This window comes from Triticum aestivum, chromosome 1A (genome assembly GCF_018294505.1).
Source record: "Triticum aestivum cultivar Chinese Spring chromosome 1A, IWGSC CS RefSeq v2.1, whole genome shotgun sequence".
NCBI classification, from domain to species: domain Eukaryota; kingdom Viridiplantae; phylum Streptophyta; class Magnoliopsida; order Poales; family Poaceae; genus Triticum; species Triticum aestivum.
In genome coordinates, this window is record NC_057794.1 from 199,819,797 (window position 1) to 199,845,512 (window position 25,716).

Sequence of the window (25,716 nt, forward strand, 5' to 3'; positions counted from 1 at the left end):
AATCAACTTTTGAGAATATTGTAGAGCCACTAAATTCATCAAGCATACCATCTAGCCTAGGAATAGGATGACGATAACGAATAGTAATATTATTAATGCCTCTACAATCAAAGCATATACACGACGTACCATCCTTTTTCGGCACTAAAATGACAGGAACAGCACAAGGACTAAGGGATTCGCGTATATAACCTATGTCAAGTAGTTCTTGTACTTGATGCATAATCTCCTTCGTCTCCTCTGGATTGGTACGGTATGGTGCACGGTTTCGTAATGATGCACCGGGAATTAAGTCAATTTGATGCTCAATCCCTCTAATAGATGGTAATCCTGGTGGCATGTCTTGTGGAAAGACGTCAGCGAACTCCTGCAAAATGTTAGTGACAACAGTAGGCAAAGAGGAAGGCACGTCCTCGAATAAAATTGATAGAGGTGAGGTGATAGAGGCAAAGGTGTCCTGATGTTTCGATGAGATGGTGGCTATCATTTTTGTGGGAGTCGACCTTGACGATCCGACTACGAACGTGCGAGACGTCGCCCCTTAGCAATCGCTAAACCAACTTCCAGGAGTTATTGGCCACGCCGGAGCACGATCAACCTAACCACGAGGGTCTTTTTTCTGTGAGCAAACGAAGAACAAGCAAGAAACTAAGATTGCAATCTGGATATTGCGAATATAAGATGAAAGCTTTATTGATCAAGGTGGGGTTCTGTGACGTCTTGGTCTGGTCGTTGGACACAAACGAAGTACGCGAAGTTGCAGCTATGGCGAACTTTTAGTCTAAACAAAACCCAAATTCTAAACGATGTCCTAAGGGCTGTATATATGGAGGAGAGAGGGTGATGCGGAGCATCCTATGGACATCACCATGTCAAGAGTTCATTCTGCAAGTGACACGTGCGACATCTACTTCACATACATAAAGGTGAATCCTCTCATTTACACGTGCTCACTTGACCCCTTCGAGGATGGTATACTACTTGACGCTCCATCGTGCATGCATAGGTATGGAGCTTCACAGATGATGAGGAGGAGTGCAAGTGCCAAGGATCACCTACACCATCCGCGAGGGAAGCCTGGAAGAGAAGACGCAAGAAGAAGAGCTGTCGAAGAAGCTCCAGCCACCGGACGACCGGTCGGATCCGGACGTCTGGCGCCTGAAGATCCATCGGACGACCGGTCCAGACCGGACGACCGGTGTCCATGCACCCGAGCCAAACGAGCGGACGTCCGACGCCACCGGACGACCGGCGACCGGACGACCGGTCCATACCGGAAATCCGCTACACCAGCATCCGAGCCAGATCGAGCGGATTCTCATTTGTGTCTTCTCATTTGGTGCTAGGTCCCTTATATGATGACGTGCCGATTCTCGACGACTTCGTCCTACCTTTGGACAAGACGATGGCCATGGTGGAATATGATGCACCCCCGACATGGTTCCATCACAATGATGATCTTGACCACCATTCGGTCTTACCCACCTCACCTACACCACATGAGTGGAATGACAAAGGTAACATAGGTGAAGGTGATGCTCTTGTCCCACTAGTGGACTATCATGACATTGATTGCTTGCATGATGTTGATCAACCTATTTCCATGCTTCATGCTAGTATGACTTCCCCATACGATGATTTACCCATTTGTGATGAGTATGATGATTGCCATGTGGAGTCTATTAGTTGTGATGCCATGTTACATAGGATTTCTTGTGCTAATTCTCTCGGTCACATCATGTTTGCCAATCCACTTGACTTGTCATATGCTATGCATGAGATCGACCACATGTCATATTTGCAATCTCCTCATAGTGAATATGCATATGCCATTAAGATTAACCCAATTTGCACTTATGGCATAGATGACAAGCCCATGGTTATTGGCATTTGTTTCTCTTGTGATGATATTGATATGCTCCCTTTGCATCATTTATCTCATATGCCATGCCATGACCACCTACCTTCGGATATGCATTGTTTTGGATGTTGTCCATTTTCTCCATATGATGTTCCCAACATTGCTCATGAGGAGACCCCCATAGTTTCCTCATACATGTTTGGAGATTTTGATCACTCACATCCATTACATCATCCCAATACTTATGTGCACAATATGCTTCCCATGAATAAACATGCTATTGATGTGCCATATACTTGTATGCTCAATTTGCATCCCCATCATGTTATACACAATAACTATTCTTTCATGATGGATGACATGTTATTTTACCATGCATCAAATTTCTTTGAGCGATGCTTATCTTTTACTAACTCTCATGTGCACATACACATCATGATGGATAATGTGTACATTTACCACATGCACAATTTCTTTCGTTTGTGTTTCTTTTGTGTAGGTACCCTTGAATACTTGTCAACCTCGCAATCCCACGAGTTCACAAAATGAGCTCTAGAGAGCAATGATGACTTGGAATCCCATGGATTTCCTTTCCCACCGCTCTCTTCGCGCAAATACTTCGCACATTTCTTCTACTTGGCCCTCACTTGGCTATGGGTTATTGTCCATTACATATTATATGCCCATCTTGCCATGTTCACTTTGCATGATATGCTCATTCCTATGCCTTTTGCCATGCATTTGTGACCCATGCTTTGCATTACACATGATGATTGATTCTAGAACTTCTATATGTATTTGCAAGCTTGGTGGAGATATCACTTATTATTGCCATGTTTGCTTTGTGCCCCATGCCTATGATTATACTATGATCTTGCTTTGTGTTCGTGCTTGCGATATGTCATGTGCATTGCCTATGCCTATTATTTACTCACATGACATCATTGCCATGATTTCCTCTAGTGTGTTGCACCTTCGCTCCACTCGTTTGCACCACATGATTGTTATTGCTTCTTGTCATATCTCTCCATATGTTGCCTCTCTCATGCTAGATGATTTGCCATGTATTGAGTGCAATTATGCATTTAGTCTTGATAATGAGCTTGCCCCCATAGCATTCTCACATATATTTGGAGATTTTGACATATTCCTTATGAAGCATGCTTGTCTTACCTCTTTGCACCATATACCTAGTGCCATGAATATTGCCATTTTTGCATCATATTCTTCACACACTTGTGCTTCTAATGGTTATGTGCAAGAGAAGAGAACCATCATGATGGATGATGTGTTTATCTACCATGCACATACATTCTTTATTTTGTTGTGTGCATGTGTAGGATACTTGGACTTCGTGTCAACTTCCACGTCACGTGAGTTGACATTCCAAGCTCTTGAGAGCGAACCACCTTCTACCACGACGATTCTACATCGCACTTGCTTGTACTTCGGCATTGTGAAGGACGCACAAGAACATGCTTTCAAGGTGATATCCTTCTCTTTTGAGAACCCCCAAACCATGAGCATGCATATTGTGGATCATACTACTTGTGTTGCATGCACCATGTGACTTATTTGTCATCTTGGACCCCTTTCATGCGCACATATTAGAGATCTTGCTTCCACATGTCATTTTCACAATTCCATGCATCATGATATATATGCCTTGTGTGTTCCATCCAATTCTTGGATTACTTGCTCATATCACATGTTTGGTTGCAACAATGTCATCACTTCACATATGCCATGTCCCATTGACTGCTACATGCTTGCCTTGATTGCCTCACACATGATGAACAATTGCTCTTTCCATTGTGTTGAGTGCCACACGATATTCACTACACCCCATTGTCTTGCACTTGACCCATGTGTTTAGACACTTCATTTTACTTGGTGTTGTGAATGATTCATGTGCCTACCATCGACCTTACATTGAGCAATTTGTGAATGCTTGCTATGAACTTGAGGTAGATGCTTCTTATCTTGTCACACATATTTGCATCACTACCTCACATTCACATGCTTGTTTCCATGATGTCCTTCTTTCTGCTCAATTTATGTGCTTACATGCCATGTCACAATCCTTTGTCACACCATATGCTATGCTTGATGACAACACTTGTTGGGTGAATCACCTCTTGAATGCTTGGTTTTGCACTAATGCTAACCACATTCGTTTTTCCAAGTGTTTGTTCTCCTTGCTCCTTTTGAAGGACACACGAGATGGTGCGACATTGAAGAGTGCCCATTTCAAGCTTCACAATGACGAGAACTTGGTGATCGACCACTACTACACGGTGATGCCATCTCTTTCCCATGGTGATTTGGATTTCGATCCGAGGTCAGATCTTTCCCAAGGGGGAGGGGATGATGCGGAGCATCCTATGGACATCACCATGTCAAGAGTTCATTCGGCAAGTGACACGTGCGACATCTACTTCACATACATAAAGGTGAATCCTCTCATTTACACGTGCTCACTTGACCCCTTCGAGGATGGTATACTACTTGACCCTCCATCGTGCATGCATAGGTATTCTCGGAGCTTCACGGATGACGAGGAGGAGTGCAAGCGCCAAGGATCACCTACACCATCCGCGAGGGAAGCCTGGAAGAGAAGACGCAAGAAGAAGAGCTGTCAAAGAAGCTCCAGCCACCGGACGACCGGTCGGGTCTGGACGTCCGGCGCCTGAAGATCCACCAGACGACCGGTGTCCCTGCACCCGAGCCAAACGAGCGGACGTCCGACGCCACCGGATGATCGGCGACCGGACGGCCTGTCCAGGCCGGAAATCCACTACACCAGCATCCGAGCCAGATCGAGCGGACGAACGGCCCCTACCGGACGTCCGGCCGCCCACGAGCCACCGGACGACCGGTCCCCAGCGGACGTCCGGTACCTGGCTGTGTCCAGTTGCGGGCTGAGGTCCATGTACCCCTTCACTTTCCCCCCATTTGCACTAAGACTATAAATAGACCTCTCCCTCCTTTCTAGGGTAGCGTTGTGATAGCTCATTTGAGAGATAGAGCTACGCTCATCCATTACGGATCTACTACACGAGAGAGACCGCGGCCCCTCTACGGAGAAGATCCCCTTGGATTCAAGACCCCCTCTTGGGTGGCCCCATCAAGACCTCCTCACGGAGAAGAACTGGTTACCGTCTATCGTCCGTTATTGACTTTGGATCTTGTATCTTTCTTTGTGTTTCGAGGATCTAGCACATGTGTGATCTATTTCTTGTTGGTTGAGTGTTTCTCTTGTGTTTCCCCTTGTTTTCCCCTCGTGTTCTTCGTGTTCCTCGTAGGGATCCGCTCCTTTCATGAAAGATCGGCCATCTAGGGTTCCACCCTACATCAGAGGGGGAATTTCGTGGCCCTAGGTGGAGGGGTTCGAAACCAGCCCTAACTCTTGTTTCCCCACACATACGGACTCTAAAAACAACCTATACTTAAGTACTTCGAAAATACATGGGCCTGGCCCAATAATAAGGTGACGCAGCACCTAGAATAGCCTCTGGATGAAATTTATGAAGTGGCATCTTGTATATTTCGTCCCATGCTTCATGCACTCATTATGGTGGCTTCAGAGTCCTGGATTCATCACTTGTAACTCCGTTCTTTTCCCCTTGCGCATGCCATCATCTCCATGCTTGAACTTGCTACAAGGTTCATCTTTCTTGTCCACGCTAGGCCCTTCATTTGTAAGCAAAACAAATGTATCCAATTTAGGCAGCATCATATTCTCATGAACATTAGAATAGTTACCAAGAAACGAAAGTACCTGATAATTCAATTGGCGTGCACGAGCTCTAGTAATTGGTCCAGTATGTATAGCAGCAGGGGCTGTGGGTGTAACAATGGTATTGAGGTCCTCATCATCCTCCCCTTCTTGAAATGAGGTCGTCCTCGATGAAAGTTCATCGTCCTCACCCAAATAAGGCGTCAAATCTGGAATGTTAAAAGTGGGACTAACCCCAAAATCTACAGGCAGCTCAAGTTTATATGCATTATCATTTATTTTCTCTAACACCTTAAAAGGACCATCAACACGTGGCATTAGCTTTGATTTTTGCAATTTAGGAAATCTATCCTTACACAAATGTAACCAAACAAGATCTCCAGGTGCAAACACAACATGTTTTCTACCCTTATCTCCAACAATTTTATATTTAGCATTCATATGCTCAATGTTTTCCTTAGTTAACTCATGCATTTTTTAAATCAATTTAGCACGTTCTTTAGCATCAAAATTAACCTTCTCCGAAGATGGAAGAGGCAACAAATCAATAGGTGCATGAGGTATGATGTAGAGTGGAACCCTAGATGGCCGATCTATCACGAAAGGAGCGGATCCCAAAGAGAAACACGAAGAACACGAGGGGGTTCACGAGGGAAAATGCGAGAGAATCACTCAAACCAACAAGATTCGATTACACATGTGCTAGATCCTCAAAACACAAAGAGATACACGATGATCCAAGGTCAACAAAGGACGATACAAGTAACCGGTTCTTCTCCTAGAAGGAGGTCTTGATGGGGCCGCCCAAGAGGGGGTCTTGAATCCAAGTTGATCTTCTCTGAAGAGGGGCCGCAGTCTCTCTCGAGGAGGATATCGGTATGGATGAGCGAAGCTCTATCTCGAAATATGAGCTAAACCAACGATAACCCTAGCTAGGATGAATGGGGGTCTATTTATAGTCTAAGTGCAAAAGGGGGGCGAAGTGAAAGGGTACATGGGCCTCGGGCCCGAATCTGGACGCAGCCAGGTACCGGACGTCCGCTGGGGACCGGTCATCCGGTGTCCTCCGGTCGTCCGCTGGTTCTACTCTGTGATGGGGGTGCCGGACGTCCGAAGGCTCCGGACTTCCGCTGATGTTGGCTCGGGTGCTGGCGTGCCGGTCGTCCGGTCCGGACCGGACGTCAGCTCGTTCGCTTCGGGTGCAGGGGCACCGGTCCTCCGGTCTGGGCCGGACGTCCGCTGGCTGGGGCTCGGCTGACGCTTCAGGCGCCGGACATCCGGTCCCGGCCGGTCGTCCGGTGGCTGGGACTTTCCCTGCATCCCTTCTTCTTCTCCGTCTTCTCGTCCATCTTCCTCTTCTTCTTGTCATTGCTCCTTAGCTTCTCCATTGTACCTGAGTATGCACAAAGTATCCATATGAGGTAGTAGCCATGCTTCATGCACATCGAAGTGGAATTGTGAGAGGAGAGATGTCACCTCGGTTTCAAGGGCTCTTGCACGTGATCGAGTCATGGGTCCGGTAGGCACTTGATGAGACAATGGTAGGTCCATGGCAATGACCTTGGGATGCTTCGCATCATCTCCCCTCCCTTAGGGAAGATCCGTCCTCGGATCAAAATCTTCATCACCATGGAAAGGAGAGAGATCTTTGACGTTGAATATGTCGCTCACGTTGTACTTGTCGCCTGGAAGGTCGATCTTGTAAGCGTTGTCATTGTAGCGTGCAAGCACCTTGAAGGGTCCATCCGCTCGTGGACGAAGTTTGGATTTGCGTTCTTGTGGGAAGCGGTCCTTGCGAAGGTGTAGCCACACTTGATCACCAATGTTGAAGACCATAGGTTGCTTTTTGAAGTTGAGCTTGATCGCAAGGCATTGAACTTGGCGCTCGATGGTGTTTCTTGTATCTTCATGCATCTTCTTGAGATGTGTCACACGCGCACTTGCGTCCAAATTGATGCGCTCTTGGGGTGGTAGAGGAAGAATATCCAATGGTGACAAAGGGTTGAATCCGTAGACGACCTCGAAAGGGGACTTGCCGGTTGTTGAGTGTCTTGCTCGGTTGTATGCGAACTCGACGATGGGTAGACACTCCTCCCACTCCTTGATGTTCTTCTTGATGAGTACTCGAAGTAGAGCGGAGAGTGTGCGGTTTGTCACCTCCGTTTGGCCGTCGGTTTGAGGATGGTATGCCGTGGAGAAGAGTAGCTTGATTCCGAGTTTGGCGCATTGGGTCTTCCAAAAGTAGCTAAGGAACTTGACGTCGCGGTCCGAGACGATAGTCTTTGGCACTCCATGAAGGCGCAAGATTTCCCTACAAAACAAATTTGCAATATGTGAAGCATCGTCTATCTTGTTGCAAGGAATGAAATGAGCCATTTTGGAGAACGGTCCACGACAACAAAAACGGAATCCTTGCCATTTCGAGTTCTAGGCAAACCAAGCACAAAGTCCATGCTAATATCTTCCTATGGTTGGTATGGAATCGGTAGAGGCATAAAGAGTCCATGAGATTGAGATTTGGAATTAGCTTTGTGGCATGTCGAACATCAGTTGGTGCAGCGATTGACGTCCCAAAACATCTTTGGCCAAAAGTAGTTCTTCGAGAGCGTGGCGAACGTCTTATCGCGTCCAAAGTGTCCCATTAATCCTCCTCTACGCGATTCCTGCAAAAGCAATAAACGAAGGGACGACTTGGGGATGCAAAGTTTGTTAGCTCGCATAAGGTAGCCGTCTTTGATGTAATAGCGCTCCCACGATGTATTCGACAAACACTTGGCATAAGGGGTGGCAAAAGTTTCATCATGCGCATACAATTCTTTGATATGCTCGAAGCTAATGACATCTAACTCAAGTTGCATGACTAGCATGCATATGCGGGAAAGAGCATCCGCGACGATGTTTTCTTTACCCTTGATGTACTTGATGACATAGGGAAAAGACTCAATGAATTCACTCCATTTAGCATGACGCTTGTTCAACTTAGTTTGACCCTTGAGATACTTGAGGGTCTCATGATCGGTATGAATGATAAACTCATGGGGACGAAGGTAATGTTGCCATTCATGTAAAACGCGGACTAAAGCATATAGCTCTTTGTCATAGATGGGATAGTTGAGTTGCACTCCGGAAAGTTTCTCACTAAAGTAAGCTATGGGGCGCTTCTCTTGCGTTAACACACCTCCTATGCCATTACCGCTAGCATCGCAATCAATCTCAAAAGGCTTGTCGAAGTTGGGTAAAGCAAGCATGGGAGCATGAGTAAGCAAATTCTTAAGCTCATTGAATGTGATATCTTGGGATGGTCCCCAAACAAAAGGCGCGTTCTTCTTGCTCAAAGCATGCAAAGGTGAAGCAATGGTGCTAAAATCCTTCACAAATCTAGTAGAAACCGGCTAAACCAAGAAAACTACGCACTTGTTGCAAATTGGTTGGTTGGGGCCAAGTTTTAATAGCATTGATCTTGGACTCATCTACATGAACACCCTTAGAAGAGACAACAAATCCTAAGAAAACGAGCTTATCAACACCAAAAAGGCATTTCTCCATATTAGCAAAGAGACGCTCTTTTCTAAGAGTTTGCAAAACGGCGCGGACATGGGTGACATGTTCTTGGATAGATTTGCTAAACACAAGAATGTCATCGAAGTAAACCACAACAAATATACCAATGTAAGGGCGAAAGACATGATTCATAAGGCGCATAAAAGTGCCTGGTGCTTCCGAGAGACCCATAGGCATGACTAACCACTCATACAAAACAAACATGGTTTTGAAGGCGGTTTTCCATTCATCACCCTCTTGTATGCGGATTTGATAGTAACCACTCTTAAGATCAATTTTGGAAAATATAGTGGCACCGCTAAGTTCATCAAGCATATCATCAAGGCGTGGAATGGGGTACCTATATCTAACGATGATAGCATTGATAGGTCTACAATCGGAGCACATGCGAAAGCTACCGTCACGTTTTGGCACAAGAATGACCGGTACGACACAAGGACTCAAACTTTCACGCACATGACCATGTTCTATGAGATGCTTTACTTGCCTTTGTATTTCTTTGGTTTCTTCGGGGTTGACGCGGTATGGAGCTTTGTTGGGAAGCGGCGCTCCGGGGATGAGATCAATTCGGTGCTCAATGCCTCGTAGTGGAGGTAGACCCGGAGGTAGCTCATCGGGGAAAACATCTTGGAATTCCTGCAATAGAGAAGATAACACCAAAGGTAGATCGTGAGAGTTGTTAGTTTGTGTGACCTCGTCCTTGCACAATAGGACATAGTGTAGGACACTTGATGGGTTCTCACACACTTCTCTCATCTCACGTTTGTGCCAAAGAGAACTAAGTTTTTCTTGTCGCTCATCGTGGAGTCACTCAATTTGGGCTTGTGGCGCTCACTCTCTTTTTGGTGGATCGCTCTCTCACTATTTTCTCCATGATGGGTGGCTTGCTTGTCGGCGAGCACTTGGCTTGGAGACATAGGACGTAGCACGAACTCTTTCCCTTTCATCTTGAAGCTATAGTGATTTGTACACCCATTGTGAATGACACCTTGGTCAAATTGCCATGGCCGTCCAAGGAGGAGGTGGCAAACGGTCATCGGAAGGACATCACATTCCAATGTGTCTTCATAGGCGCCGATCTTGAAAGAGACTTGTACTCTATGCTCGACTTGTATGGTGCCGGTGCCGCTTAGCCATTGAACCTTGTAGGGGTGAGGGTGCTTCATCTTGACCAATTGGAGCTTGGAGCATAGTTCTTCACTTGCTAAGTTGTGGCAACTCCCTCCATCGATGATGACCTTGATGGATCGTCCATTGATGCCGGCCTTGGTGTGAAAGATATGGCATCTTTGATCTTCGTCTTGTTGATGTTGAAGAGTCAGACCTTGGAGAACAAGAGCGGGCTTGAATCTTCATCGCAAAAGACTTGGTCATCTTCATCTTCATTGTTCACTTGTCGGTGCATGGCCACTTGCTCAAGAGCATCCATTTCTCCTTCACTCATGGAGTCATAGGTTCCGTCGTCGTTGAGGATCATGGTGCGCTTGTTTGTGCACTTGAAGGACTTGTGGCCTTGGCCGCCGCATGTGAAGCATTTGATAGAACTTGTCTTGATGGTCTCATCGGGTGGAGTAGATGATGATGGAGCTTTCTTGAAGTTGCTTGTAGTAGGAGGACGACTTGAGCTTGTCGAAGCTTTCTTGTAACTTGACTTGTCGCCATTGCTTGTAGAAGGCTTGTTGATGTAGAAGGTGTTGGAGTCGTTGAAGCTTGGTTATTGGAGAAGCCGTAGGACTTGGATAAGAACTTGGCGTACTTGAAGTCATCTTGCACTTGGCGTTCCGCTTTGGTAGCTTGGTGCACGAGCTCGATGAGGTTCGAGTATGGTTGGAAGTCGGCGATCTTCTTGATAGGATGATTGAGTCCATTCAAGAACCTTGCCATAGTTTGCTCATCATCTTCTTTGACATTGGCTCGTATCATGGCAATCTACATTTCCTTGTAGTACTCTTCAACGCTCTTGGTGCATTGCTTGTGTTGTTGAAGTTTCTTGAAGAGGTCGCGGTTGTAGTAGTTTGGCACGAATCGTGCTCTCATGACATCCTTCATTTGTGCCCAAGTAGTGATGGGTGGTTCACCTCTTGCCTCGCGGCGCTCAATGACTTGTTCCCACCAAATGAGGACATAGTCTTGGAACTCAAGGGATGCCATCGCGATCTTCTTCTCTTCTTCATAATTGTGCAAATGGAAGATCTTGTCCACTTTAAATTCCCATGAAAGGTATTCTTCAAGATCGTTGCTTCCGTTGAACTTGGTCATGGTGAACTTGAGCTTGCCGTAGCGTTTCTCTTCATTGTGTTGGGGTCGGGGAAAATGACGCCCGTGTTGTAGATGATTGTTCAACTCGTGATTATCTTGACGCGGAGGGTTGTCAACCTCGTGTCGCTCTTGTCGTGGAGGATTCCCATTATCATCATTCTCTTGATGAACTTGATGTTCTTGTCTCGCTTGAGGGGGAACTTGTCTATCTTGACGAGGCGCTTGTCTATCTTGACGAGGAGCTTGTTGACCCACACGTCTTTGGAAAATTCTTTCTTGAGCTTCATTGCGAAGTGCTTCTTGATGTAGTCGAGCTTGTCGGCCTCGGTCGGCTACGGCACAACTTGATTCATGAAGGGCACGTTGCGCTTCAAGTGCTTGAGCTTCACGTAGTTGTTGTTCTTGGTGTTCTGCCTCGGCGTCTTGTGCATCTTGATGTTGTCGTGCTCGCTCCTCTTGTTCGTGTTGACATTGGCGTTGTCATTCCCGAGCTAGCACAAAGGCTTGTTTGGCTTGACGTCGTCGATGTTCTTGCGAGTCGGTCTCTCGAAGTGGATTGAGGTTTGCTTGACGCTCGTTGCGCGCGACTCGTCGAAGAGTGTTCGATGTCGGTGTACTTGAACCAGAGATGGTGTCGTCGGAGTGTCGACTTGAACAGCTCCTTCTTGAAGTGGAAGAAGAGCGGTTGAGCAACAAAGCACGAATCTCATCCATCCTTGCGTCATTCTCTTGCTTGTGATTGTCGAGCTTGTTGTCAAAGTAGTCCCTTGTCGTTGCTCGGAAAGTCGCAAGTCGGCGGCAAGGTTGTCAATGCGTTCACTCATAGCTTGTCGCTCTTGATGCAAAGCACATTGTGCACCAAAGAGGTGACTCTTGGTGACGAAGGAGTTCATGTCGTTGTCTTGCTCCATGAAGAGCGGGTTGGTAGAAGTACTTGGCCTATCCATCATTCCAAGAGAAGTGCGAGTGGAAGAAAGGGAAGAACCAATATCAAATGTACCTTGACCGATGTTGATAATGGATCAAAGATGACTCCAATGTGTAACAAAGAAATAGCACAATTGGTACTGATTCTTGTCGGTTTCTCACACCTACACAAGTAAAAGCTTATGGTGGAGCTTGGTTAGGATGGTGGCACAATTTTTAATGTGAATGTAAGCAAGATTCAATAATGTTGGAGAAGATTCGCAAGATGCAATGTAACAAGTAGACCAAGCATATACGGTACACGAAAACACACGCAAAAAGATAAGTGGGGTTGAGCAACCAAGGGTGAGCCAAAATGTGGAATCCACAAAAATGCTCTTGTTGCACAACACTAGAGAGACGCTAGCACGATTGCACGATAGGCGGATACAAGAACTTGTGCACAACCTACTTAGCAAAAATGCAACGACTTCTATCCCAAATATGTTTTATGCAAGGTGTTGCTATGATATGATCCAAGATGATCGAGTATGACAATCTTAATGTTGTATGATGCTATGGTTCTTGCTTAAAAGCTCTTTGCTTATCTTTCCTCTTTGCTTAAAAGCTTGGTTGGCTCTTTGATGTTTGAGCTCTTTTCTTATGCGATGCGTGATGAAGCAAGATAGCAAGTGAGTATGCGATGACAACTTTGTGACACAAGAGATGATACCAATATAGGCAACAATGATGTATGTATGTATGCTATGGGAAGTATGATCACTAATGTGCACAAGTCTCGTTGCCGACAATACTCAATGGCTAGTCTCGATGGGTAAGCAACGCAAAGGAGTAAGGCGATGATGGCTATCAATGTAATGGCAAGAGTGATATGTCCAATACCAAGATGAGGTTACCGGTCTTACTTCCAGTATGGTGTCAAAATGGTGGCACGAATACCAAGTCGTAGTCGAGGTGGTCGTTGTTGATGACCGGTGTTGATGACGCGTCCGTGGCGAAAATGAGCGGCGGTGATGTCAGATGTCGAACCGTACCTAGATAGCCGAAACACAAAAGGATACGGTACCGCAACTCAAATTCTCAAAACAAAAGGCGACCAAAATCGTCGGAGTAGGTGGCGGTTAGGTGGTGGTGTGGGTAGGGATATTGGAATGGTTTTGCGGAAGTTGGAGGTGGTGTAGAGGATGATGTTGTGGAAGTAGCGGTCGTCCGGGCATGGACGGATGTCTGGTCGCCGGTCGTCCGATAACATCAGACGTCCGGTGCTTCCTGGGTCGCCGGACGTCCGGTGATGTGACGGTCGTCCGGTGGTCGGGGTCAATGCGAGATTTTAGATCTGGGAGGTGATTTTGGGGGGAATATGGGGAATTTGGGAAGGATTTCGAGGTGGAGATGGTGGGGGAAGGCTAGATCTACTTGCAACGCAACAAATTCACGGATCAAAAGCAACAAAACATCATCAAAACTCACAAAACACAAGAAAAACTTCTGGGGCTATTTTTGGTGGGGATTTTCGGATTAGGACGAAAAACAACAAAATCAAGCTAGAAAACGAAGAGGGGGGCTCCGAAATCGGGATCAACCTTGCTCCTGATTCCAAGATGATGGTATCAAGAGACAAGCTGGCTCTGATCCAAGATGATGTAGGGTGAAACCCTAGATGGCCGATCTTTCACGAAAGGAGCGGATCCCAAAGAGAAACACGAAGAACACGAGGGGATTCACATGGGAAAACACGAGAGAATCACTCAAACCAACAAGATTCGATTACACATGTTCTAGATCCTCGAAACACAAAGAGGTACATGATGATCCAATGTCAACAAAGGACGATACAAGTAATCGGTTCTTCTCCTAGAAGGAGGTCTTGATGGGGCCACCCAAGAGGGGGTCTTGAATCCAAGTTGATCTTCTCCGAAGAGGGGCCGCAGTCTCTCTCGAGGAGGAGATCGGTATGGATGAGCGATACTCTATCTCGAAATATGAGCTAAACCAACGCTAACCCTAGCTAGGATGAATGGGGGGTCTATTTATAGTCTAAGTGCAAAAGGGGGGGCGAAGTGAAAGGGTACATGGGCCTCGGGCCCGAATCTGGATGCAGCCAGGTACCAGACATCCGCTGGGGACCGGTCGTCCGGTGTCACAGGCGCTGCCGGACGTCCGGTGTCCTCTGGTCGTCCGCTGGTTCTGCTTTGTGATGGGGGTGTCGGACGTCCGGAGGCTCCGGACTTCCGCTGATGTTGGCTCGGGTGCTGGTGCGCCGGTTGTCCGGTCTGGACCGGACGTCTGCTCGTTCACTTCGGGTGCAGGGGCACCGGTCGTCCGGTCTGGGCCGGACATCCGCTCGCTGGGGTTCGGCTGAGGCTTCAGGCGCCGGACGTCCGGTCCCGGCCGGTCGTCCATGGCTGGGACTTTTCATGCATCCCTTCTTCTTCTCTGTCTTCTCGTCCATCTTCCTCTTCTTCTTGTCCTTGCTCCTTAGCTTCTCCATTGTACCTGAGTATGCACAAAGTATCCATATGAGGTAGTAGCCATGCTTCATGCGCATCAAAGTGGAATTGTGAGACGAGAGATGTCACCTCGGTTTCAAGGGCTCTTGCACGTGATCGAGTCATGGGTCCAGTAGGCACTTGATGAGACGATGGTAGGTCCATGGGGATGACCTTGGGATGCTCCCCATCATTAGCTCTATTAATATCATCTTTCAAAATGGATTCAGGAATCATAGGAAGCAAAGTAATATTTTTATCCTTATGAACAAGAGTATACTGATTGTTTCTACCATGGTGTACAGAATTTTTATCAAATTGCCATGGTCTACCAACTAATAAGGAACATGCTTGCATAGGTACCACATCACAATCAACATAATCAGCATATGTAGAGATACTAAAATGCACACGAACTGTACGTGTTACCTTAACCTTGCCACTGTTGTTGAACCATTGGATGTAGTAAGGATGTGGATGTGGTCTTGTGGTGAGAGATAGCTTCTCCACCATCTCCATGCTAGCCAAGTTATTGCAGCTCCCTCCATCTATGATGACGCGAATAGAACGTTCCTTCACAACTCCCTTTGTATGGGTGGCTCTCTGTTGGAAAGGCATATATAAACCGGATTGAGTCGTGACTTAGCATTTCGACATGTAGTGCAGCAAGCAACAAAATGCTCAACATCCCGTCTCATCTTTGGCCAAAAGAAATGTATTGCAAGTATATCCTCCGTCTTCTTGACGCTAAAGTGTCCCATTAATCCTCCTTCATGCGTCCTCACAAGAAAAGACGAAAGCTAGCTGGAATGGATAGCTTGTTAGCACGAAACACAAATCCATCGTTAAGAACGAACTTGTTCCAAGTTCTCCCTTCCTTACAATTCTGCAATACATATTTAAATTCAGCACCATGAACATATTGATCTTTGATGGTCTCCGAACCAAATATTTTAAAGTCAACTTGTGAAAGCATAGTATAACGACGAGACAATGCATCAGCAATAACATTTTCTTTACCCTTCTTGTGTTTAATGACATAAGGGAAAGTCTCAATGAATTCAAACCATTTAGCATGTCAACGGTTTAGTTTTGCTTGACTTCTAATGTGTTTCAAAGATTCATGATCGGAATGTATAATAAATTCCTTGGGCCATAAATAATGTTGCCATGTTTCTAAGGTCCGAACAAGAGCATATAATTCTTTATCATAAGTAGAATAGTTCGGACTAGGCCCACACAATTTTTCAGAAAAGTATGCAACAGGTTTGCCATCTTGTAATAACACACCTCCTAATCCAATTCCACTAGCATCACATTCAAGTTCAAAAGTCTTATTAAAATCAAGAAGTTGGAGTAAAGGAGCATGTGTCAACTTATCTTTCAATACCGTGTAGGCTTCTTCCTGTGCGGTACCCCAAACAAAAGGCACATCCTTCTTTTGTAAGCTCGTTGAGAGGTGTAGCAATGGTGCTGAAATCTTTCACAAAATGCCTATAGAAACCAGCGAGGCCAAGGAAACTCCTCACTTGTGTGACCGTTTTGGGCTGCGGCCAACTCTCAATAGCTTCGTTATATGTGGAGCTAGGAAGGCTTATAATATGGTAGCAAAAGAAAACTAAGTGGGTGTGCTTCCAACTTGCTTGCTCGTGTAGACCTCGGTATTTGAGGAAGGCCATCATCCGGATATACAAGTCAAGTTCTATAATGAAAAATCCCACTAGTTATATGAAAATGAAAGCATAGGAGACTATCTATATGAAAACATGGTGCTACTTGCAGCACAAGTGTGGAAAGGATAGTAACATTGCCCCTTCTCTCTTTTTCTCTCATTTTCTTTTTTCTTCTTTTGTTACTCTTTTTTCCTTTTTTCCTTTTCTCTTTTTTCTCTTTTTTCTTGGGGCTGTTTTTGGCATCTTTATTTCTTTTTTCATCCGGTGTTCTCATCCTGAGTTGTGGGCAATCATAGTCTCCATCATGCTTTCCTCACTTGGGACATGCTCTTAAAATGAATAATGATGATCATCACACTTCTATTTACTTACAACTCAAAAAATTACAATTTTGATACTAGAAAAAAATATGACTCTATAGGAATGGCTCTCGCAGTGTACTAGTATGTCCAATGATCCAACATAACATGCATAAGAATGATGAATGGTGGCTGAGCAACAATACTATGGCTATATGATCAATGCAAAGCAATATGGCAATGATGATGTGTGTCATAAAAACGGAACGGTGGAAGTTGCATGGAAATATATATCAAAATGGCTATGGAAATGCCATAATAGGTTGGTATGCTAGCTGTTTTGAGAAATATATAAGGAGGCTTATGTGTGATAGAGAGTATCATATCACGGGGTGTGGATGCACCACATCTCTAGGCGAGAAAGTTGCAATGCATGGTACCCAAGATGATGAGGACATCAATACCATTGTAACACCCACAGCTCCTGCTGCTGTACATACTGGACCAATTACTAGAGCTCACGCATGCCAATTGAATTATCAGGTACTTTCGTTTCTTGGTAACGATTCTAATGTTCATGTGAATATGATGCTTCCTAAGTTGGATACATTTGTTTTGCTTACAAATGAAGGGCCTAGCTTGGACAAGAAAGATGAACCTTGGAGCAAGTTCAAGCATGGAGATGATGGCATGCGCAAGGGGAACAAGAACGGAGTTACAAGTGATGATTCCAGGACTCTGAAGCCACCATAATGAGTGCATGAAGCATGGGACGAAATATACAAGATGCCACTTCATAAATTTCGTCCAGAGGCTATTCTAGGTGCTGCGTTACCTTATTATTGGGCCAGGCCCATGTATTTTCGAAATACTTAAGTATAGGCTATTTCAGAGTCTGTATGTGTGGGGAAACAAGAGTTAGGGTTGGTTTCGGACCCCTCCTCCAAGGGCCACGAAATTCCCCACTCTTCCTCCATATATACAGCCCTTAGGGCGTCGTTTAGACTTTGGGTTTTGTTTAGATTAAAAGTTCGCCATAGCTGCAACTTCGCGTACTTCGTTTGTGTCCAACGACCAGACCAAGACGTCACAGAACCCCACCTTGATCAATAAAGCTTTCATCTTATATTCGCAATATCCAGATTGTAATCTCAGTTTCTTGCTTGTTCTTTGTTTGCTCGCAGGAAACAGACCCTCGTGGTCAGGTTGATCGTGCTCCGGCGTGGTCAATAACCCCTCGGAAGTTGGTTTAGCGATTGCTAAGGCGCGACGTCTCGCACGTTCGTAGTCGGATCGTCAAGGTCGACTCCCACAGAAAAGATAGCCACCATCTCATCGAAACATCGGGACACCTTTGCCTCTATCAAGTGGTATCAGATTTCCAGGTTGCTCTTTGAGATTTTACAGTTTTTCGTAGTTTAGATCGTGTCTATTCTTCGTACCTATAGTCCACGAAAAGCCCAAAAAAAATTAGGGTTAGTTCATCCTATCCGAGCCAATCTGAGCCTTTGCATAATCTTTCCGTATTTGCTTTATTGAATTCGTGGTTGCATCGTCGTGTCAAGTTGCTGTTCTTAGCGTCTAGTCCTTTAGAGTTTTGAGTTCTGTTCACAGGTTGTCACGTCGTCGCTGCCATATATCACCACCGCATCATCATCATCATCGCTGCTGCCATATACCACCACCACACCAACTTCATCGTCGCTGCCATATTCACCACCAATCCGAGTCCATATACGCCACCACATATCCGCCGCCATCACGCCAGTCCGATTTCCACCAGATTCATCGCCGCTACCAATCCGAGATTCCACCAGATTCATCTCCGCCACCAGTCCGAGTCCAGTCAATATTTGTTGCTTTGTTTTCGAGTTCCAGATCACGCGATACTCCCAGTCATGACAGACTAGGACTCCCCAACTTTCGAGCCATCCGTAGAAGAAAAATAGTTCCAAACTCAAAAAAAAGTCATTGAGCAAAAAAAAGAAAAGTCTGGAAAATTCTGGCTAGGCAGTTTTTAGACCATTTGTACACTTTTTCAAAAAAATTTGTTGCGGAGCAAAAAAAAGAGGAAAAAAGTGCAAAAAAAGTGAAAAAAAGAAAAAAAATTAGAGCGTGCTCCTCCCTTGTTTACGTGCAGCGCCATGATTTTGTTAGTGTTCTAGGCTCGCGTCTCTAGCACGGTCTAGCCTAGGACCAGCACAGTATCGTCGTTGAGCGTTTATTCAACTTTGCATCTCTGAATTGATCATTGCTGACCCTTTTTGCTACCATATTATAAGCCTTCCCAGCTCCACATACATCTACGTCGTGCGTTTGACACTCCCTGGTAATCTCTCTATCCAAGCTTTGACAGTTTTGACTACGACGGTTGCCAATCACCGCCTGCTACTGGGTAGGAACTGGTAAGAATTTGAGATTTGCTTGACGGATTTATGACACCACCACCACCTCTTGTGTAGGATCATATTCTTGTGTGTTTCTATTGTTCCTAACCATGGCAGGATCACAAGCCGACGAGACTGACTGGGAGATCATGACGAATAAGGAGTTGCATGATAAATTTTAGCAAATGATGAGTGGACAGGTGCAAGATGTGCTAAACAGATTTGAAGAGGCCATGGAGAAGATAGATGGCATGAAGAAGATGTTCGAAACAAAGCTCGATAACAGGTTTAATGACTTGCTCGTGCGTCTTCCACCACCACCACTAGCTGCACCTAACGCACCTCTACAACAACAACAATAACGACTACCTCCACATCGCGAGCCGTCTCCCTCTTGCACCTGGCCAAACTATTGGTGCTGTTGTTGATACTTCTATGGCTCCTGCTGTTGATGCGGAGGAAGATGATTTTGCGAGAGATTACGAGGATGAGGTTGATCAAAATCAGAACTACGTGCCACCACCAGCACCGCAACCACCAGGTCGTCCACATGCAAATAATGGCAATGGTAGGGCTCACCCTCAGGTACGAGATCATGACCATCTCCCTAAACTAAAATTGAATATTCCAGCATTTGAGGGTAGATATGTTCCTGATATATATCTCACTTGGGAGTTAGAAACTGAACAACGATTTACATGTTTACAATATCCTGAGGAGAGACGTGTTCCTGCTGTTGTTTGTGCTTTCACTAGCTTTGCATGTGTTTGGTGGTCTGAACATTGTAGATTATATCCTATTCCAGCTACTTGGGCTGCTTTGAAAACTGCTATGCGTACTCGTTGGGTTCCACCATATTATCAACGTGAAATACTTCAAAAATTGCAGCGTTTAAGACAAGGAAAAAATTCTGTAGAAGAATATTTTCAGGAATTACCAATTGGCATGATTAGATGTGGTATTGTTGAGGAGAATGAAGCTATGTTTGCACGTTTTATGGGTGGATTAAATAGAGAGATTCAGACCATTCTAGAGTATAAGGAGTATACTAATATTACTCATTTATTCCATCTTGCTTGTAAAGCTGAACGTGAAGTGTAGGATCGACAGGCATTGGTGCGAACTAACTTTTCTGCGGGTCGATCTTCATCATGGATACCACATGCATCCTCTACTTCCACTACACCAGCACCTCCATCAGGTGCCACCTCCAGCCGTGATACAAGAAAGCAGGCACAACCACCACTATCTGCCAAGAGCACACCTCCCGGGCCTGCAAAGACTTCTTCTTCTTCCATGGCATCAACAGGGCACACAAGTGATATTATTTGTGGTCGTTGTAAGGGAAGAGGACATTTTGCGAGAGAATGAAAATCTCAGCTTGTGATGATTGCTACTGAGGATGGTGGGTATGAGTCTGCTAGTGACTATGACGAGGAGACTTTGGCTCTTATTACACTTGAAGAACACGGTGGAAATGATTTTGATCATGAGACACAATACATGGCTCCTAAAGATGCTGACAGGTATGAATGTATAGTTTCTCAACGAGTTTTAAGTGTGCATGTCACACAAGCTGAGCAAAATCAGAGGCATAATTTGTTCCATACCAAGGGAGTTGTGAAGGAACGTTATGTTCGCGTCATCATAGATGGAGGGAGCTGCAATAACTTGGCTAGCATGGAGATGGTGGAGAAGCTATCACTCACCACAAGACCACAACCACATTCTTACCACATCCAATGGTTCAACAACAGCGGCAAGGTTAAGGTAACACGTAGTGTTCGTGTGCATTTTAGTATCTCTACATATGCTGATTATGTTGATTGTGATGTGGTACCTATGCAAGCATGTTCCTTATTACTTGGTAGACCATGGCAATTTGATAAAAATTATGTACACCATGGTAGAAACAATCAGTATACTCTTTTTCATAAGGATAAAAATATTACTTTGCTTCCTATGACTCCTGATTCCATTTTGAAAGATGATATTAATAGAGCTAATAAAGCAAAACAGGAGAAAAATAAGATTGAAAATCAGATTGTGTCAAAAGAATTTGAGCAACAAATGCAGCCTAATAATAATAATAAACAATCTAGTGTTGCTTCTGAAATTAAATTGAAAAGTGCATGTTTACTTGCCACCAAATCTAATATTGATGATCTAGATTTTAGCAAATCTGTTTGCTATGCTTTTGTGTGCAAAGAGGCATTATTTTCATTCGAGGACGTGCCTCCCTCTTTGCCTCCTGCTATCACTAACATTTTGCAGGAGTTCGCTGACGTCTTTCCACAAGACGTGCCACCGGGATTACCACCTATTTGAGGGATTGAGCATCAAATTGACTTAATTCTCGGTGCATCATTACCCAACCGTGCACCATACCGTATCAATCCAGAGGAGACGAAGGAGATTATGCGTCAAGTACAAGAACTGCTCGACAAAGGTTATATACGCGAATCCCTTAGTCCTTGTGTTGTTCCTATCATTTTAGTGCCGAAAAAGGATGGTACGTCGCGTATGTGCGTTGATTGTAGAGGCATTAATAATATTACTATTCGTTATCGTCATCCTATTCCTAGGCTAGATGATATGCTTGATGAATTGAGTGGCTCTACAATTTTCGCCAAAGTTGATTTGCGTAGTGGATACCATCAAATTCGTATGAAATTGGGAGATGAATGGAAAACAGCATTTAAAACTATGTTTGGATTATATGAGTGGTTAGTCATGCCTTTTGGGTTAACTAATGCACCTAGTACTTTCATGAGGTTAATGAACGAAGTTTTACGTGCTTTCATTGGACGATTTGTGGTAGTTTACTTTGATGACATATTGATTTATAGCAAATCTTTGGAGGAACATTTGGAACATTTACGTGCTGTTTTTATTGCTCTACGTGATGCACGTTTGTTTGGTAACCTTGGAAAGTGCACCTTTTGCACCGACCGAGTATCTTTTCTTGGCTATGTTGTTACTCCACAGGGAATTGAAGTTGATAAAGCCAAGATTGAAGCTATTGAGAGTTGGCCGCAGCCCAAAACGGTCACACAAGTGAGGAGTTTCCTTGGCCTCGCTGGTTTCTATAGGCGTTTTGTGAGAGATTTCAGCACCATTGCTGCACCTCTCAACGAGCTTACAAAGAAGGATGTGCCTTTTGTTTGGGGTACCGCACAGGAAGAAGCCTTCACGGTATTGAAAGATAAGTTGACACATGCTCCTTTACTCCAACTTCCTAATTTCAATAAGACTTTTGAGCTTGAATGTGATGCTAGTGGAATTGGATTAGGAGGTGTGTTATTACAAGATGGCAAACCTGTTGCATACTTTTCTGAAAAATTGAGTGGGCCTAGTCTGAACTATTCTACTTATGATAAAGAATTATATGCTCTTGTTCGGACCTTAGAAACATGGCAACATTATTTATGGCCCAAGGAATTTGTTATACATTCTGATCATGAATCTTTGAAACACATTAAAAGTCAAGCAAAACTGAACCGTAGACATGCTAAATGGGTTGAATTCATTGAGACTTTCCCTTATGTCATTAAACACAAGAAGGGTAAAGAAAATGTTATTGCTGATGCATTGTCTCGTCGTTATACTATGCTTTCACAACTTGACTTTAAAATATTTGGTTTGGAGACCATCAAAGATCAATATGTTCATGATGCTGAATTTAAAGATGTATTGCAGAATTGTAAGGAAGGGAGAACTTGGAACAAGTTCGTTCTTAACGATGGATTTGTGTTTCGTGCTAACAAGCTATGCATTCCAGCTAGCTCCGTTCGTCTTTTGTTGTTGCAGGAGGCGCATGGAGGAGGATTAATGGGACACTTTGGCGTCAAGAAGACGGAGGATATACTTGCTACACATTTCTTTTGGCCAAAGATGAGACGGGATGTTGAGCGTTTTGTTGCTCGCTGCACTACATGTCAAAGAGCTAAGTCACGACTCAATCCTCATGGTTTATATATGCCTTTGCCTGTACCTAGTGTTCCTTGGGAGGATATATCTATGGACTTTGTTTTAGGTTTACCTCGAACAAAGAAGGGGAGGGATAGCATATTTGTTGTCGTGGATAGGTTCTCGAAAATGGCACACTTTATACCATGTCATAAAAGCGATGATGCTGTTAATGTTGCTGATTTGTTCTTTCGTGAAATTATTCGCTTGCATGGTGTGCCAAATACTATTGTTTCAGATCGTGATACTAAATTTCTTAGCCACTTTTGGAGATGTTTATGGGCTAAGTTGGGGACTAAGCTGCTTTTTAGTACTACTTGTCACCCCAAACTGATGGACAAACTGAAGTAGTCAATAGAACATTGTCTACTATGCTTAGGGCTGTTTTGAAGAATAACAAGAAAATGTGGGAAGAATGCTTGCCTCATATTGAATTTGCTTATAATCGTTCATTGCATTCTACTACTAAGATGTGCCCTTTTGAAATTGTGTATGGTTTCCTACCTCGTGCACCTATTGATTTGTTGCCTCTTCCATCTTCGGAGAAGGTTAATTTTGATGCTAAAGAACGTGCTGAATTGATTTTAAAAATGCATGAGTTAACTAAGGAAAACATTGAGCGTATGAATGCTAAATATAAACTTGCTGGAGATAAGGGTAGAAAACATGTTGTGTTTGCACCTGGAGATCTTGTTTGGTTACATTTGCGTAAGGATAGATTTCCTAATTTGCGCAAATCAAAGCTAATGCCACGTGCTGATGGTCCTTTTAAGGTGTTAGAGAAAATAAATGATAATGCATATAAACTTGAGCTGCCTGCAGATTTTGGGGTTAGTCCCACTTTTAACATTGCAGATTTGAAGCCTTATTTGGGTGAGGACGATGAACTTTCGTCGAGGACGACTTCATTTCAAGAAGGGGAGGATGATGAGGACATCAATACCATTGTTACACCCACAGCCCCTGCTGCTATACATACTGGACCAATTACTAGAGCTCGCGCACGCCAATTGAATTATCAGGTACTTTGTTTCTTGGTAATGATTCTAATGTTCATGAGAATATGATGCTGCCTAAATTGGATACATTTGTTTTGCTTACAAATGAAGGGCCTAGTTGGACAAGAAAGATGAACCTTGGAGCAAGTTCAAGCATGGAGATGATGGCATGCGCAAGGGGAACAAGAACGGAGTTACAAGTGATGATTCCAGGACCCTGAAGCCACCATAATGAGTGCATGAAGCATGGGACGAGATATACAAGATGCCACTTCATAAATTTCGTCCAGAGGCTATCTTAGGTGCTGCGTCACCTTATTATTGGGCCAGGTCCATGAATTTTCGAAGTACTTAAGTATAGGCTGTTTTTAGAGTCCGTATGTGTGGGGAAAGAAGAGTTAGGGTTGGTTTCGGACCCCTCCACCAAGGGCCACGAAATTCCCCCTCTCTCCTCCATATATACAGCCCTTAGGGCATCGTTTAGGCTTTGGGTTTTGTTTAGATTAAAAGTTCGCCATAGCTGCAACTTCGCGTACTTCGTTTGTGTCCAACGACCAGACCAAGACGTCACAGAACCCCACCTTGATCAATAAAGTTTTCATCTTATATTCGCAATATCCAGATTCTAATCTCAGTTTCTTTGCTTGTTCTTTGTTTGCTCGCAGGAAACAGACCCTCGTGGTCAGGTTGATCGTGCTCCGGCATGGTCAATAACCCTCGGAAGTTGGTTTAGCGATTGCTAAGGCGCGACGTCTCGCACGTTCGTAGTCGGATCATCAAGGTCGACTACCACAAAAAACGATAGCCACCATCTCATTGAAACATCGGGAAACCTTTGCCTCTATCAAGTATAGTCTTGTTCATAAGGATAAAAATATTACTTTGCTTCCTATGACTCCTGAATCCATTTTGAAAGATGATATTAATAGAGCTAATAAAGCAAAACAGGAGAAAAATAAAGAGTGAAAATCAGATTGTGGCAAAAGAATTTGAGCAACAAATGAAACCTAATAATAAACCATCTAGTGTTGCTTCTGAAATTAAATTAAGAAGTGCATGTTTACTTGCCACAAAATCTGATATTGATGATCTAGATTTCAGCAAATCTATTTGCTATGCTTTTGTGTGCAAAGAGGCATTATTTTCATTCGAGGACGTGCCTTCCTCTTTGCCTCCTGCTGTCACTAACATTTTGCAGGAGTTCGCTGACGTCTTTCCCGAAGACGTGCCACCGGGATTACCACCTATTCGTGGGATTGAGCATCAAATTGACTTAATTCCCGGTGCATCATTACCCAACCGTGCACCATACCGTACCAATCCAGAGGAGATGAAGGAGATTATGCGTCAAGTACAAGAACTGCTCGACAAAGGTTATATACGCGAATCCCTTAGTCCTTGTGTTGTTCCTATCATTTTAGTGCCGAAAAAGGATGGTATGTTATGTGTGTGCGTTGATTGTAGAGACATTAATAATATTACTATTCGTTATCGTCATCCTATTCCTAGGCTAGATGATATGCTTCATGAATTGAGTGGCTCTATAATATTCTC